The sequence below is a fragment of the Sus scrofa genome, chromosome 18 (assembly GCF_000003025.6).
Source record: "Sus scrofa isolate TJ Tabasco breed Duroc chromosome 18, Sscrofa11.1, whole genome shotgun sequence".
Lineage (NCBI taxonomy): Eukaryota > Metazoa > Chordata > Mammalia > Artiodactyla > Suidae > Sus > Sus scrofa.
Genome location: NC_010460.4, coordinates 12,187,527 through 12,203,727, shown reverse-complemented (window position 1 = coordinate 12,203,727; position 16,201 = coordinate 12,187,527). Strand labels below are relative to the sequence as shown.

The following is a 16,201-nucleotide window of genomic DNA, read 5'->3' as shown; positions in this document are numbered from 1 at the left end:
CTGCAATTATGTCTACGAGATGTCTGTATCGGGTGGAGCTGGAATGAGGGTTTCCCCTTGAGCATCTCTTTCTTATGGGGAAGGAATAAATCCTTCCAAAGGCAGAAGACCCCTTACATGTTCTTAGTGATTGATGTAGAAGGAGGATTAAGTTGAAGATAGGATTTATTTTCAGCCTCTATGTGAAAGGGAGACAAAGGAAATGCAGGTTGAAGAAAGCTACGGTGTAGCCAACAAACACATCTGCTACAACTATTTCATGACATGCATAGATTGCCCCCCCTCCAATATGATGAACAAATTGTAATTATATGATCTTTTCTGGGAAGACCAAACATAGTTACTTGCACCTAGCTGGGGTTTTTATTGTTGTTGTTTGGTTGGTTGGTTTGTTGGTTGGTTTTTGCTTTTTAAGCCACACCTGAGGCATATGGAAGTTTCCAGGCTAGGGGTCAAATTGGGCTGTAGCTGCCAGTCTACACCACAGCCACAGCAACATGGGATCTGAGCCGTGTCTGCAACCTATATCGCAGCTCACGGCAATGCCAGATCCCCAACCCACTGAGCAAAGCCAGGGGTCGAACCTGCATCCTCATGGATACTAGTCAGGTTTGTTTCCACTGAGCCACAGTGGGAACTTCCTACTCTCACTTTAGAGCCATCTAACTTTATACAATTCCTTCACCTCACCCTTTTCTTCTCAAAGACTTGAATATCAGCATATACTATGTGCTCTGATGTGGATATAGATGAAATGACATAGATGATACTATATCAGAGGACATAGAGCTGGAGGCTCTAGAATAACATTAGTGGGAAAAATGTGGTGATGAAAACAAATTAATTCACATGAACATAGCATTTACTATGTTCCCGGTGGTGTTAACAGGGGTCCAATTCCATGGCAGTGTTGAAGATCACTGGAGTCAACATGGTACAGATCCTGGAAGAATCACAGAACTCGGATCCTCTCCCCAGCTTCATCTTTCTGGAATCCATTTTTCTTTTTAATTTTCAAAACGGAGAGTCTGAAAATGAGCTTTTGCGAGGATGCTCCAACTCCATAATTCCATGATTCTATAGTGTAGTAGTTAGGGTCACTCTAGTACCACAAATTCATTATTAAATAGGCCAAAAACCATGTAACAGCCCCTCCTGTCCCCGTTCACAAATGGTGTAGACAGCTGGGTTGCCTTTTTTCAGAGAGCAAGATTCTGATTCAATTATCTATGCTGTGTTGTAACAGAGAAGGTTTGTACTCTATTACAACCTAATCACTAAAGGGATGGCCCACTTCTGGGAACGCTGCCTCTCAAGTAATGAGCATTAAGTTCAAATACCTTTGTTTATCTCGTAGGAAACAGCCTAACCAGGCCCACCTGTGAATGACTGCCGGAAACAGGAAATGTTTGACGTTACGCCCGCCCCTTTCAGTATAAAAGAAGCCTGACCCCCGCCCTCGGGCAAGATGGTTTGTTGGGGGAAGTGTTCTACATGTGCGTGGTTTGCTGGCTTTCTGAATAAAGTCACTATTTCTTGCCCCAACAACTCACCTCTGGATTTCCTGGACTGTTGTGTGGCGAGCAGCACAGCATAGACTTGATTAAAAAAAAAAAAAAAAATTGGTGCAGCCAGCCAGGAGGTTTGTTACTCTCCTCGTGGTCCGCCAGGCCCGGTTGGGGAATTTTCGGGGAAGCTCCTAGCAGCTGCCGGGACCACTTGTCCTGAGGATCTTCTCTTCAAAATTCCCCACTGCAGCACTGGTTGCCCCAGCGCTTGGCATTTGGAGCAAGGCATCAACATTTGGGAGCCGGCGGACTCCGTGCAGAAGGGTAAGTGGCTCCCTCTGGGTGTGTACAGACGGGGACTCTCTCTTCTCCTGTTGGGGTCTTTTTCTCTGGAATAAGCCAATTTGTTTTGCGTTTGAGTGTGACACCCTCTCGGAAAGAGCAAAGAGTAGTTGGGCTTTTACTTGATTTGTGAACCAGTTTGTTTCTTTGGATGCTAGCGTTTGTGCGTGCAGGTCGTGTTTTGTCTGTTTTGAATTTCTGTCTTTCAAAATGGAAAGTATTTCAACACTGTCTCAGAAAAGTTCTCCGAGGTGTGTTTGGGATAAGTGATCTGATGATAGGTATGAACCCAGAGGTGAGAGGAAGATACTTGATTAGGAAAATGTGTGGCCACTGTACCCGTTAGGATCTCCACTAGGGGCTTCGGTGTGGTTATCTTGGGACCCTGAGCCCCAGGTTCTGCCACCTTTGCTGTGTTAATGACGTCATGTATGGTCTCCTGTGTTGTTGGTTTATAATATGTGAAGCCCCAAGACCAAACTTTTGTCTGAGGAGTTTGTTGAGGATTTTCCGCTTGTCCTTTGGGTTATTCATTTCGCTTTCCTTGGCATTATTTCTCCATTGACAACCAAGTCAGTTTTGTGATGTTTAAAACTTTTACTGATGTTGAGTGGAGGACAGGAACAGGAAAAAAACAAAACTCAAACCTGTCTTGTTCTTGCCCCAAAGGGGGACATTCCCAGGAAGAAAAATGTTCTGCTTGGTTCCTAAAATCACCAGAAGGTACACATGGAATTAGAAGTCTTTTTCATCAATATTAGTAAAAGGAGTTTAGTTATCTAGACAGGTGACCTTTATCTCTCATCTACCAAAAAACCCAATTGGAAACCCAAGCTCTTTGTAACCTACAGGTTTTATTGTTGTACCGATTCATGGCTGAAATTTTGAAATGGGAACTACAAGTTCCCTGTGTTTGTATGTGTGTTATTGATGTGTGGCATTGCCAAAATTAGTGTGTGAAAGAGCTCTACGTTATTGATTTAAAGGAAATTAAGCACTTCTATAAATACTCAATTATAAAAAATGGGCCAGAATGAATTACGGGTCTAAATGGTACAGGAAATAGGCAGTATTGAATTAATATCTGGCACTAAAGTTAATTTAAGCTGGTTGGTTTGATGGACAGACATGTCTTTAGAGTCATCAGCATTAAGTATGATACTTTTACTGTACCTGAGTTTACTAGAACTCAAAAATCTCATTATTCCTGTTACAAAACTTGTCAGCAAGAAAATTAACAATATGACAAAGCTTTTAAGTAAAAAAAAAAAAAAAGTAAGAATTTTAGGCAAACTATAGGAATGTTGATGTTTGAGGAACGTCTATCTAAATTAGTCTCTCCAGCTTTTTGTAACTAGAAACTAAACTAAGTTAAATGAAAAGAATCTACTGACTATCTGGGTCATTTCAAATAGGATAAAATATTAGAATATTAATTGCTGGGCAGGTGTAAGTTTACCTCCTTTCTTAGAGAAAGACCAAAGCATGTTTCTCAATCACGAGATGCTGGTATGACAGTTTACAACTACTTGCTCCCTGGTTTTCTTTAGCAATTAAGGTTTTAATGTTAAAAATTATAAGGGAAATATTTTGATATGTAAAAATGTAGGATATGTGTTCAGCGAAAAAGGTGTGGGGGATAAAAATGCCTTTTTTTAAAGGGAAAGGATGCTTTTGTCCTAGAGAAAGTGGAAGCACAGATTAATAGGGATACAGAAATCCTGGAACGTTTGTGGAGGAGGAACACTGAAAAGTTTTGTGCATGGTCCAGACTGGCTAGAATAAGACTGAATTTAAGAAAATTATTTTTAAAGGTAAAGTGGTATAAAACCTGAATTTGGTTCTCGAAGAGGACAACGTTTTATTTTGATAACTGAGCGTCTTTGTTTAAGTGATAGCTATTTGGCTTTGAGATCTTTTATCACTGGTTAGAACTTTTTTGATATTTTTTGACAAACTGCCTAAAGATCAAATTCTAAATGAAGTACATTTGACCTCTAGCTAAATTTGAGTTTTCCCAAAGGGTCCCCAGAATGCCTCAAATTATGTTTGCTCTCCATCTCAGGAGAGGATTATTAAATGAATGGGCTTATTTGGTGTGCTAATGAAGTGGGAAGCATTGTCAAATAAGTGGTGATAAAACTTCTGAGGTTCTATCATATGGGTAAATGTTATTAATATACACATTCTGAAAATTGGATGGAACTCCTAAAATTCTGGTATTTCCTTGCAAGTGATACGCCATCATTTTAGCCGTTATCTTAAATTGTCATATGTCACAACAGCAACCAAGTTTCTCTTCAGTGGCATTGTAATCCTGGTTCGTGGATGCCAAAGCATGAAGGCATTCTTTTTTTCTTTTGCCTTTTAATATATTTAGTATTTTATTGAAGTATGGTTGATTTACAACACTCTATCAACTTCTCTGCAGCAAAGTGACTCAGTTATACATATATATTCTTTTCCATTATGATTTATCACGGGATATTGAATATAGTTCCTTGTGCTATATATTATATATTGTTTAAAAAGGTCTCCTTGTAATGGTTAGAGATGATCAATTGCTATTACGGTTTTACAGTGCCTTTTGGAGAACTCTATTTTGTGAAGAAGTGGGGAAGAATGATAAAATCCTTTTATGTGAATGAGTTTGTGCTATTATATCAGGGACAATAAAGGGAAGAGAATGGACTTGAGGATATGTGGCTTCAAACCTTGCCTTGTGGCTGAGCTAGCTGTCTCACCACTCTGGTGGTTATGCCGCTACCTTCTGTTCCTATCCAGCCCCAATTCCTGACACTGGGGCTGAGCACTTGCCCTCTTCTAAGGATCAATTAGAGAACACTGTGTTAGTTTCTAGGCGCAGGGACTTGATCTCGTGTCATAATCTAAGACCCAAGAGGGCAGCCAAGTTGGCCAGGAGCCACTCCCAGGGCAGGGTAATTTCCATTGCTGTTACACATAGAGGGGGCTAAATGCAAAAGACCAGCCAGCTGCGTTGCTCAGACTTGTTCACTGGGAAGATTGCAACCCTCCTTGATAGGGAAGACCCTTTATACCTGAAGCCCTTGGCAGCCCCCACAGCTGAACTGAATCTGGATCCCAGTGAGGATCCAGACCTTATTAGGGCACTGCTTATTAGTGCATCTTGGCAGGGCTTTGAAAAGCAGAACTAAAGCAAAAGAGTTTGAATAAAATTCAAGAAACTCAGTGAAAAATGCCAAAAAAAAAAAAAAAAAACCAAAAACAAAACAAAACAAAACAAAAAACCAACAAATGGATACCTCTCTGAATTTTTGGAAGAAATTTATCAGACGTTGTACTAATGCCAGGGCCCCTGAAAATGCCAAAATGGTAAATTTGACCTTTATTTGGGCAAAGTGTCAGTTATCAGGAGAAAGTTGCAACAATTTGATGGTGCATTTGGAATGAACCCTTCTCAGTTGGTAGATGTTATTTTTAAAGTGGTCAACAGGGAACAATAACAGGAAAAAAAAAAAAAGATGCAAATGAAACGACACTTTTTTGGCAGCGCCACTGGTTCCCAGAAGGCTGGAAAGGTTAGCCACCTTTGGGGAAGGAACAGTGTGCTTCCGGGAAGGAGCTAGAACCTTGGGAAAGAGGCTGAAACCTGAGACACAGAAGAGTAAGAGCCTCTGCTGCTGTAGAGAGGAACACTGATGAATAAAGGAGCCCGAGGGCTCCTTGGACTGACCTGCCTAATTGCCTACAGGCGCCCTGGGTGAAATCAACAATGGGGAATGAGATGGTAACTTTCTTTTTTATTTTTTATATACAATTTTATTTTTTTCCATTATAGCTGGTTTACAGTGTTCTGTCAATTTTCTCCTGGACAGCATGGTGACCCAGTTACACATACATGTATACATTGTTTTTTCTCACAATATCATGCTCCATCATAAGTGACCAGACATAGTTCCCAGTGCTACATGGCAGGATCTCATTGCTAATCCATTCCAAAGGCAATAATCTGCATATATTAATCCCCCCAAGCACCCCATCCATCCCACTCTCTCCCCCTTCCCCTCGGCAACCACAAATCTGTGTTCCAAGTCCATGATTTTCTTTTCTGTGGAAAGGTTCATTTGTGCTGTATGTTAGATTCCAGATGTAAGTGATATCATATGGTATCTGTCTCTCTCTTTGCGACTACTTCACTCAGTATGAGAGTCTCTGGTTCCATCCATGTTGCTGAAAATGGCATTATTTGGTTTCTTTTATGGCTGAGTAGTATTCCATTGTGTATATATACCACATCTTCCTAATCCAATCTTCTGTCATGGACATTGGGGTTCTTTCCATGTCTTGGCTATTGTGAATAGTGCTGCATGAACATGCAGGTGCATGTGCCTTTTTCAAGGAAGTTTTGTCTGGATATGTGCCCAGGACTGGGGTTGCTGGGTCCAAACTTTCTGATAGCCTCAACCTGAGGATTGTCACCAGAACAGCTTGACCCCAGGGTCCCACCAGAACATAAGCTTGAAGCTTGCAGACGGTGCTCCTGGAAACCCCAGGAAAGGAGACAGCCCTTTCCCCGCAGGTCTATGGAAAGGTAAGACCCCAAGTGTGTGCTCTGGGTACTCTGAGGCCAGGACGAATCCCAGCAAAAGGGACTTGGAGACAGCTAATCTGGAACCGTATCCTCTGAGGCAAGAGGGTCCCTTCTCCCCCTGAGTGACCTGTCAAAATCCCAGCCAGTGTATTCAGAAAGGGAAAAAGAGAGGGCCAAAGAGTGGGGTTTCATCTGGCTCACACTTGGCTGAAAATAGGGTGAGTGATTGGCTCCCTGAGGTACTCTGGAACACTGTGCTGTAGCACATTCATAATAGCACCCACTACGGGAGAGCTGCCACCGGACAGTGGATTCAGAAGCATATAATGGGGCCTAACCTACGAAAGACCATTCGGCCAGTCGCTCAGAATTGCGGGATTGGAAGACTGTTGCCAGACCTCCCCAGATGGGGACGCACTACTGAGGTAACTGCCCCACTGAGGACTGGAAAATAGACTTGACTCAAACACCTCGAGCTGTAAGAAATTTCAGATGAGCTACTGGTGTCTGTGGACATCGTTCAGGATGGGTGGAAGCATATCCACTTGGACAATATTTCTGAAGTGGTTAAAGCCCTTCTTAGGGTGTTTTTCTCCTGATTTGGATTAAGGCATTGAAGCTACACTCATCCTGGAGAACACAACAGGAAAAACCAAGAAAATGAATTGTACATTAAAAAGGAACATCTCGGAGTTCCCGTTGTAGCTCAGTGGAAACAAATCTGACTAGTATCCATGAGGACGCAGGTTGATCCCTGGCCTCATTCGGTGGGTTAAGGCTCTGGTGTTGCTGTGAGCTGTGGTGTAGGTCACAGATGAAGCTTGGATCTGGCATTGCTGTGGCTGTGGTGTAGGCCAGCGGCTACAGCTCCGATTCAACACCTGGCCTGGGAACTTCCACTTGCCAAGGGTGGGGCCCTAAAAAAGACCAAAAAAAAGGAACATCTCAAATATGTCAAGAGCCCCTAATTTAACTTGGGCAAAGCCTCACCAGTTGGCTGCTACAGATCAGTGGCTCCTGGAAGCAGGCTTAAATTAAGCCCTTTTAAAATGCTGTCTGGTTGGCCATTCCAGGTGTTTGCCCAGGCAGGAGAATCTGTAAATGCTCTAGGAGACCCAGCAGCTGGCAGTTGTGTTCAGACTTGCACACTATGCCAGCCTCTATTCATGAGCTTGCCTCCAACAGGTCTGCCTAACCAACTGAAGTAGATGGTAATTTTATTTTAGCTGGAGAAGGGTCAACCATAAATTTTGTCTACATAACTAGCATAGGAATTTAGTATGTATATTGGGAACGGGAACTAAAACCTAAGTTGAATACAAATCAGACAATAAAGTTCTAACGGGTTTCATCAGGTTCAAAGAGTTGTGGATGAAAAGGACTTAATCAAGATTCTAAGGCATATGTGTTGCCTTGTTCAGCAGGACGCAGCCAGGGCAGTCAGTGTTCATCCTTTATCCCTCAAGATTGTGGATTGGACATTGACAGTGGGAGTTGTCATAGAGAAGGATCCTTGAATTCTACACAAGTTAATCACTAAAGGGATGGTGCCTGTTAGCTTGAATTGTACATAATGACCCATCTCTGGGAACCCTGCCTCCCAGGTAATGAGTGGTAAGTGCAAATACCTTTGTTTAGCTCACAGAGAACATCCTGATCTGGCCACCTGCTCTGGCCCAACCTGTGAATGACCACGAGGAGAAAGAAGTGCATACAGCCCCTCCGGAGGCTGAGGGAACCAGGAAATGTTTGACTTGACTTCCTCCCCTTTTAGTACCAAGAAGTCAGAGTCCTCACACAGGCAAGATGGTTCTTCGCGAGAAGAATCCACTGTCTGCTCAGTTTGCTGGCTTTCTAAATAAAGTTGATATTTCTTGCCCCAACAACTCATCTCTTGTCCCTTCGCCTGTTGTGTGGTGAGCAGTACGAGCTCGGATTCAGCAACACCATTACAAGCCACCGGGAACCCAGTGGGAGCTATTTGCTCCTGATTGTGCAGATGGGACAGGGCTTGTCAGGCCATTTCTACTCTGCATCATGCTGGGACCAGAATGTCCGAGCAGTTGTCTTCAATTGTCTGTCTCAGTGCCTTAGCTGGGTAGCTGGGTGTCTCTCCCTTTCTGTGTTCCTCCCATGTGGCTGATAGGGGATTTGTCATAAGGCTGCTGGGTTTCCAGAAGGAGCAGACCAAAGGGATAAGACTGAATATGCAAGTGCCTATCAAACCACACAAGAGAAAGTCCCATTAGCAAAAGGGACAAACCCAAAGTTAATGTGAGAGGGGACTCTACGGGACATCAATATCAGGAGGCAGGATTCATTGGGGCCATAAATGAATAATCAGCCAGAGACACCAATATGGGATCTCCGGTTCAAACAACATATACCATGGAATACACTTGGCCAGATCCTCACCCAGGTGCCTACAATCTATGTTTTACTCTTTGAAAATAAAAGTTACAACAGAACAGGAGTTCCCATTGTGGCTCAGTGGAAAGGAATTTGACTAGTATCCGTGAGATCACAGGTTCAATGCCTGGCTTTGCTCAATGGGTCACTGATCTGGCATTGCTGTGAGCTGTGGTGTTGGTGTAGGTAGCAGATGTGGCTCAGTTCTTGCATTGCTGTGGCTGTGGCGCAGGCTGGTGGCTATAGCTCCAATTCGGCCCCTAGCCTGGGACTTCTATATGTCTTGGTGCAGCTCTAAAAAGACAAAAAAAAAAAAAAAAAATTAAAACAACTAATAAATGTGAGAGATGCATTTGTCTTGAGTGGACCTAGTAAATCAAATAACTAATTCCTTATTCTGTTACAAACTACATGGATGCTGTTTCGTGTTTGTCACTCAGCCAACGTTCACTCCCTACTCTTTAGACAAAGATAAATAAAATGGAAAATATGAGCTGCTTTGGATTAGAACTAGAAAATTCCATGCCTTCAGTATCACCCTTCTCTTGACAACCTAAATGGCTGTTTCACAGTGGGTGATTAAGTGTATACTTTTTACCAGAGGCTACTGCTAAAAAGAGTGAAAACCCCACTCCTGGTTGCCTCTGTCAGAGGAATGAGTGTGTCATTGACAGAACAGCTGTAACCTCTTCCTGCAATAAGCCAGCAGTGCACTGAGCTCCCACAAACTGCTGCCATTGATTTTCTTTTTTTCATACAGATAATTGAAAACAGCTCGGATGCCTGTATTACATACCCATCAACAATGACAAAGAAAAGGCCTTAATTCCTGTGAATACGTCATGGTCCTCGTTGCACACCTTAGGTTTGGGCTGAGGAAGAATTTGCCTTCTGTGGAAGTGCAAAAAAAAAAAACAAACAAACAAAACAAAAAAAGCACAAATTCGAGAAGCCTAGCCAAACATAATTTTAGAACGGAGATGAAAAGTTAGGGATAGAGGAAATTTTAAAGAGATTTCAAGCAATGAGACTAAACACAAAAACGGAAATACCCTATGGGGGTATCTGGAGTATGTATAGAATCTATCAATACGACTTAAATGTTGTCGGAGGTTCTGAGGCTACAAAAGAATTTAAAAATTTTTGGATCTCTAGCATCTGAGTTGGCACATTTGGTGGTTCTCTGAAGAATAAAGTGTTTTAAACCAGTTAATCTAAAATAAATCCAAAGGCTTTAAAAACTGAATTATTAACATTCTTTGCATGCATTTCCCAAAAGCCCACTATCTAACCTATGACTTAGACTGTAGGTCAAGCTGATTAAATTCTTTTCCATTTTCATTTCAAAATTTGAGTGTATTTTTGCATGTTTTCTTTCAGTCTGAGTTTTCAGAGTTGTACCTTATTAATCGCTGTCAAAATTTGTATATTTTTCGTTTTTTAAGGTATGTTCATAAGTAGCATGGGATATAAAGGATTGAGGCAAACTTAAGGTTAGACTTCTATGTCAGGCCAAGTGGATTTAAGGAACTAAGTCCACCAAGGTGAATGCATTTTGCCTGTCTCCTGCCCCTCAGTGCAGGGAACAAGGCTAGAAATACAATATGTGGAGTTCCTGTCATGACTCAGAGGAAACGAATCTGGGTAGTAACCATGAGGATGAAGGTTTGATCCCTGGCCTTGCTCAGTGGGTTAAGGATCCAACATTGCCATGAGCTATGGTGTAGGCTGGCTGCTGCAGCTCTGATTTGAACCCTAGCCTGAGAACCTCCAGAAGCCGTGGGTGTGGCCCTAAAAAGACCAAAAAAAAAGTGTTCCTTCAATGTCATCATTCCCAGTATATGTTCGTAGGTATAACTCATGGAGCACTTACTGTGTACTAGGCATTGTTCTAAATATTTTTCCAGCCAATATCTTGGTTGGTGGTGATATTTTCTGTATTTCTGAAGAAAAGGAGGCTCAGAAAGAGAAAGAGAGCTATGTGAACAAGTTCACCCAGTGTATAATGAGCAACATAAGTACCAAACCCAGGGCTGTCCACACAGATTCAGAGGGTGCGAGCGGAAAAGAAATCCACAACCTAATGAGACTGAGCAGTGAAGGAGAACATCCTTCAGTGTTACGATGCATGTATCCTTCATGTAGTTGTGACGCAGATGGTATTAAGCCTCTGTGCTCTGGGTAAGTTTTGCTCCTTTTCATCTGTATGAAACAGTGAAATATCTTTATGCTTTTGAAGTGATAGCCTTGTATAGTTGAAGATCTAGTGACCTGTGGCTCACTATCAATTTCTGGAATAAACATATACACACAATTTCAAGTGTTGAATCCTACAGAAGGTGTGTGATAGATATCTTAGCTTTAAAAATGCCCACCAGTATGAATGCTATGGTAAATACCGCTCAAATGGTATACTTTAGCGGTAGCTTTAGTGATTCCCAAAGTGAGGGCTTTCCATGGAGATCATTTTGGAGGTTTTCCCATCTTTATAATGAGTCTTCTATTAAAAAATCTTGTTGAGAGAATACCCCCATTTGAGAGAAGAGGCCTAGACCACATTAATTGTACAGTCTTGTTTTACAGAAGAGGAAACTTGGTCCCAAAGAAAGTAAGAAACTTACTCTGCCCTCTGGAGCAGAACTGACGCTGGGATCCAGTATATTCTTTTCTACCACAAGTACCCATTTCATCATTTAAAAAAAAATCTAATTATAGTTGATTTACAATATTCTGTCAATGTTTGCTGTACAGCAAAGTGACCCACTTATACACATATATACATTCTTTTTCACACATTATCCTCCACCATGCTCCATCACAAGTGATTAGATATAGTTCCCTGTGTTATACAGCAGGATCTCATTGCTTATCCACTCCAAATGCAATAGTTTGCATCTTCTAACCCCAAACTCCTAGTCCATCCCACTCCTTCCCCCTCCCCCTAAAAAACCACAAGTCTGTTCTCCAAGTCCATGAGTTTGTCTCTTTTCTGTAGATAGGTTCATTTGTGTCATATTTAGGATTCCAGGTGTAAGTGATATCATATGGTGTTTGTCTTTCTGACTTACTTCACTTAGTTTGAGAGTCTTTAGTTTCAACCCTGTTGCTGCAAATGGCATTATTTTGTTCTTTTTTATGGCTGAGTAGTATTCCATTGTGTATATGTACCTCATCTTCTTAATCCCTTCATCTGTGGATGGACATTTAGGTTGTTTCCACCTCTTGGCTGTTGTCAGTAGTGCTGCAGTGAACATATGGGTCCATGTATCTTTCTCAATGATAAGTTTTGTCCAGTTAGATGCCCAGGAGTAGGATTGCTGGGTCATATGGTAGTTCTATATTTAGTTTTTTGAGGTACCTCCATACTATTTTCCATTGTGGTTGTACTAATTTACACTCCCACCAGAAGTGTCGAAGGTTCCTTTTTCTCCACATCCTCTCCAGCATTTATTTGTTCATTTATTAAGGATGGCTATTCTGACTGGTGTGAGGTAGTATCTCGTGGTAGTTTTGATTTGCATTTCTCTAATAATCAGTGATGATGAGCATTTTTTCACGTGCTTTTGGCCATCTGTATGTATTCTTTGGAGAAATGTCTATTCAGATCTTCTGCCCATTTTTAAGTTTGTTTTTACTGTTGAGTTGTATGAATTATTTGTGTATTTTGGAGATTAAGACCTTGTCAGTTGCGTTGTTTGAAACTATTTTCTCCCATTCTGTAGGGTATCTTTTTTTTTTTTTTTAATGGTTTCCTTTGCTGTGCAAAAGCTTATCAGTTTTATGATGTCCCATTGGTTTATTTTTGTTTTTATTTCTATTACTTTGGGAAACTGACCTAAGAAAACATGTGTGGTTGATGTCAGAGAATGTTTGCCTATGTTCTCTTCTAGGAGTTTGAAGGTGTCTTGTCTTATATTTAAGTCTTTAAGCCATTCGAGTTTATTTTTGTGCATGGTGTGAGGGTGTGTTCTGGTTTCATGGATTTACATGTCGCTGTCCAGTTTTCCCAGCACCACTTGCTGAAGAGACCGTCTTTTTCCCATCTTATATTCTTGACTACTTTGTCAAAGATTAATTGACCATAGGTGTCTGGGTTTATTTCTGGGTTCTCTGTTCCATTGGTCGGCATGTGTCTTTTGGTACCAGTACCACACCATCTTGATGACTGTAGCTTTATAATATTGTCCGAAGTCTGGGAGAGTTATGCCTCCTGTTTGGTTTTTGTCTCTCAGAATTGCTTTGGCAATTCTGGGTCTTTTGTGGTTGCATGTAAAATTTTGGATCGTTTGTTCTGGTTCTGTGAAAAATGTCATGGGTAATTTGATAAGGATTGCATTGAATCTGTACATTGCTTTGGGTAGTATGGCTATTTTTATGATATTAATTCATCCAATACAGGAGCATGAAATAGCTTTCTAGTTCTTTGAATCCTCTTTAATTTCCTTGATTAATGTTTTATAGTTCTCAGCATAAAAGTCTTTCACCTCTTTGGTCAGGTTTATTCCTAGGTATTTAATTTTGGGGGGCGCAATTATAAAAGCTGGGCTGTGGGATGGAAATCCTGTGAAATCAGATTGTTATGATAATTATACAACTACAGATGTGATAAATTCATTGGAGTAATTAAAAAAATAAAAAGTTACTGTATTTTTATATCCTTTTCTAATATTTCATTGTTAGTAAACAAAAATGCAACCAACTTCTGGATGTTAATCTCATTTCTGCTACTTACGCTGAATTTGTAGATCAGTTCGAATAGTTTGTTGTGTGGAGTCCTTAGGGTTTTCTGTATATAGTATCATGGCATCTGCATAGAGTGGCAGTGTTACCTCATCTCTTCCAATTTGGGTATCTTTTATTTCTTTCGTTTGTCTGATTGCTGTGGCTAGGACTTCCAATACTATGTTGAATAAAAGTGGTGAGAGTGGGCATGCTGTTTCATCTTAATAGTGCCTTCAGCTGGAACCTAAGCATTTTTAAAAAAAACTTTATTGAAATATAGTCGATTATACAATGTTAATTTTTGCTGCATCAAAGTGACTCAGTTGTATATGAATAATTTTTCATACCCTTTTCCATTAGGTTTTATCAACAGGAGAGGTTCAATATAGTTTCCTGGGCTATGTAGTAGGACCTTGTTTATCTGTTCTATATATACCCGTTTGCATCTGCTAACCTCAAACTCCCACTCCATCCCTGCACTACCCCCTTCTCCTTTGGCAACCTCAAATCTCTTCTCTCTGTGAGTCTATTTCATAGATAAGTTCATTTTAGATTCCACATATCAGTGATATCATAAGATATTTTGCTTTTTGACTTACTTCACTTACTATGATAATCTCTAGGTTCCTCCATGTTGCTGCAAATGGTATTATTTCATTCTTTTTTTTACAGCCAATATTCCATTGTATATATGCAGCATATTTCCTTTATTCATTCATCTGTGGATGGACACTTAGGTTGTTTCCATGTCTTACCTATTGTGAATAGTGCTTCTATGAACATAGGGGTACATACGTCTTTCCTAATAACAGTTTTATCTGGGTGTAAGTCCAGGAGTGGGATGGCTGGATCATACAGCAACCCTATTTTTAGTTTTTTGAGGACACCCTTTGCCACAGTGGCTGTAGCAGTTACATTCCCACCAATAGTGTGAGAGGGTGGAACCCAAAATTTGACTCTTGTATTGAGATATAAGTTGCAGATGAGGAGTCCCTGAGCTTTGAAGTCTCCTATCACTAGTCAGTATCACTACTAGCTGTATGACCTTGGGCAGTGTGTTCATCTCTGAACCAGTTTTCTCCTCCACACAAGGCAGTTGTGCAACACGGTGTCTAGAGTCATTGTGTTACCACAACACGTGACTCTGATTTCAACCTATTTGTGAATGAACTTCTCCTTTTCACAAAGCACATGGCTGCCTTTTTACCTCATTAAGATTCTCTGCATTTCTAATGGAAAATGATGTTGGCACAATAATTCCAAATATGAACAAACGCTAAAAGATAAAATACACATTTTCCAAACATGAAAGAACTCAGAGAATTTATCTCCCTAGTTCCTAGTTTTAATAAGCCATTAGTGGCTATCCTTGAGCAAGTCAGGGAACTAAGACATATGTGGGAGCCAAGAAGCGATAAGACAAATGCAGACGCCCCAAAGAGGGACATCCTGAGGGGATAACTGGTCAGCATCCTTAGGAAACAATTCATCAAAATTAGGACAGGAAGCCAGTGGACTCCAAGAAGGATGCCTTCAGGAGAAAGAATGGAACGGATTCAAAGAACGATGAGAGAGCCAGATAATACTAGTGACCTATCTTAAAAAAATCACATGTTTATGTGGGTGTGTTACCGTTCCGTAAGAACACAGAAAAATAACCAACACCAAGAGAAAGAAATTCATAAAAACTAAATGGAAGAGTCCCAGATATGAGGCAGAGCAATTTAAAAAAGATAAAAAAGAGAACTTATTTGATCCAGATGACAGGAACACTGTCCTTCATTGGCTTTGGGGTCATGACCTTGAATGATTTCAGAAAGTAGTGTGGTTGTAGCCGCGGGGCACCCCTACATGCCATGCTAATGGCATTCCATGTTTCCACTTTGAATTCTTAGAGTAAAATTGGGCAACACATACACCTTTGAAGGCCGGTAGTAAATAGGATGTCAAAGTGGATGTCTGTGACAGGGAGTAGAGTTAACGGAGGTTGACAGTGGAAAGGGGGGGAAAGACAGGGTGTGCTAAGAGTCACCGCAAACCGTCACAGCGGCTGCCTCGTGACTGGAGCTGGGGAGGGAGTGGGGCTGAGGTGGGAGAAAAGAGGAGCCCCGAGTGTTCTGTTAAGAAATCAAGGCCTGGTAGACAGGACGGGTGCGGCGTGGCTCACAGGTGGGATTCCCAGCTTCGCGTGAGCTGGGTTGGTTCCTTCTCATCATTCTGGATGGCCTTTTGTCCAGTTTGTGGCAGTTTCCTCACTCTCATATAGTGAGAAGTATTTTATAGAATAAATGCTTGGGTGGAGGTCTCTGAAGCTCTTGGAGGTCCTTTCTGCTCCTCTGCTCCATAAGCTCCAGCTGCCTTGGTCTCCCAAACTCTTATCTCCCCCAGTCAGGAAGCCTGCCAGGCTCTGCCTCAGTTTCCCCTGCTGGAGCCACTGCCGGGAAACTCTGATGCCCATAAAATGGAGCCATCATAGAGCTTTTCTTACTTGATTCCCATCTCTCGGGGATTACTGTCCTTTTTGCCTGAGGTCCCGAGTCTTAGCAATTATTTAATATATCAGTGTTTTACTAGGAGAGTAAATCTGGCCTCTCTTAGTCCCTCTTGAAATAAGTCTTAAGGCAGATAAGGCAGACCTTTTTTTTTT

At 41.3% G+C, this 16,201-nt stretch overlaps 1 long non-coding RNA gene across 1 annotated transcript in view; it reads left to right on the top strand.

The window, feature by feature from the left end:
- The window catches only part of LOC110257584, a 43,936-nt gene continuing 28,630 nt past the window's right edge, over positions 896–16,201 (top strand). The window contains exon 1 of the long non-coding RNA XR_002340405.1: positions 896–1,832. This is a non-coding gene — a long non-coding RNA (uncharacterized LOC110257584). The remainder of the gene's footprint in view (positions 1,833–16,201) is intronic.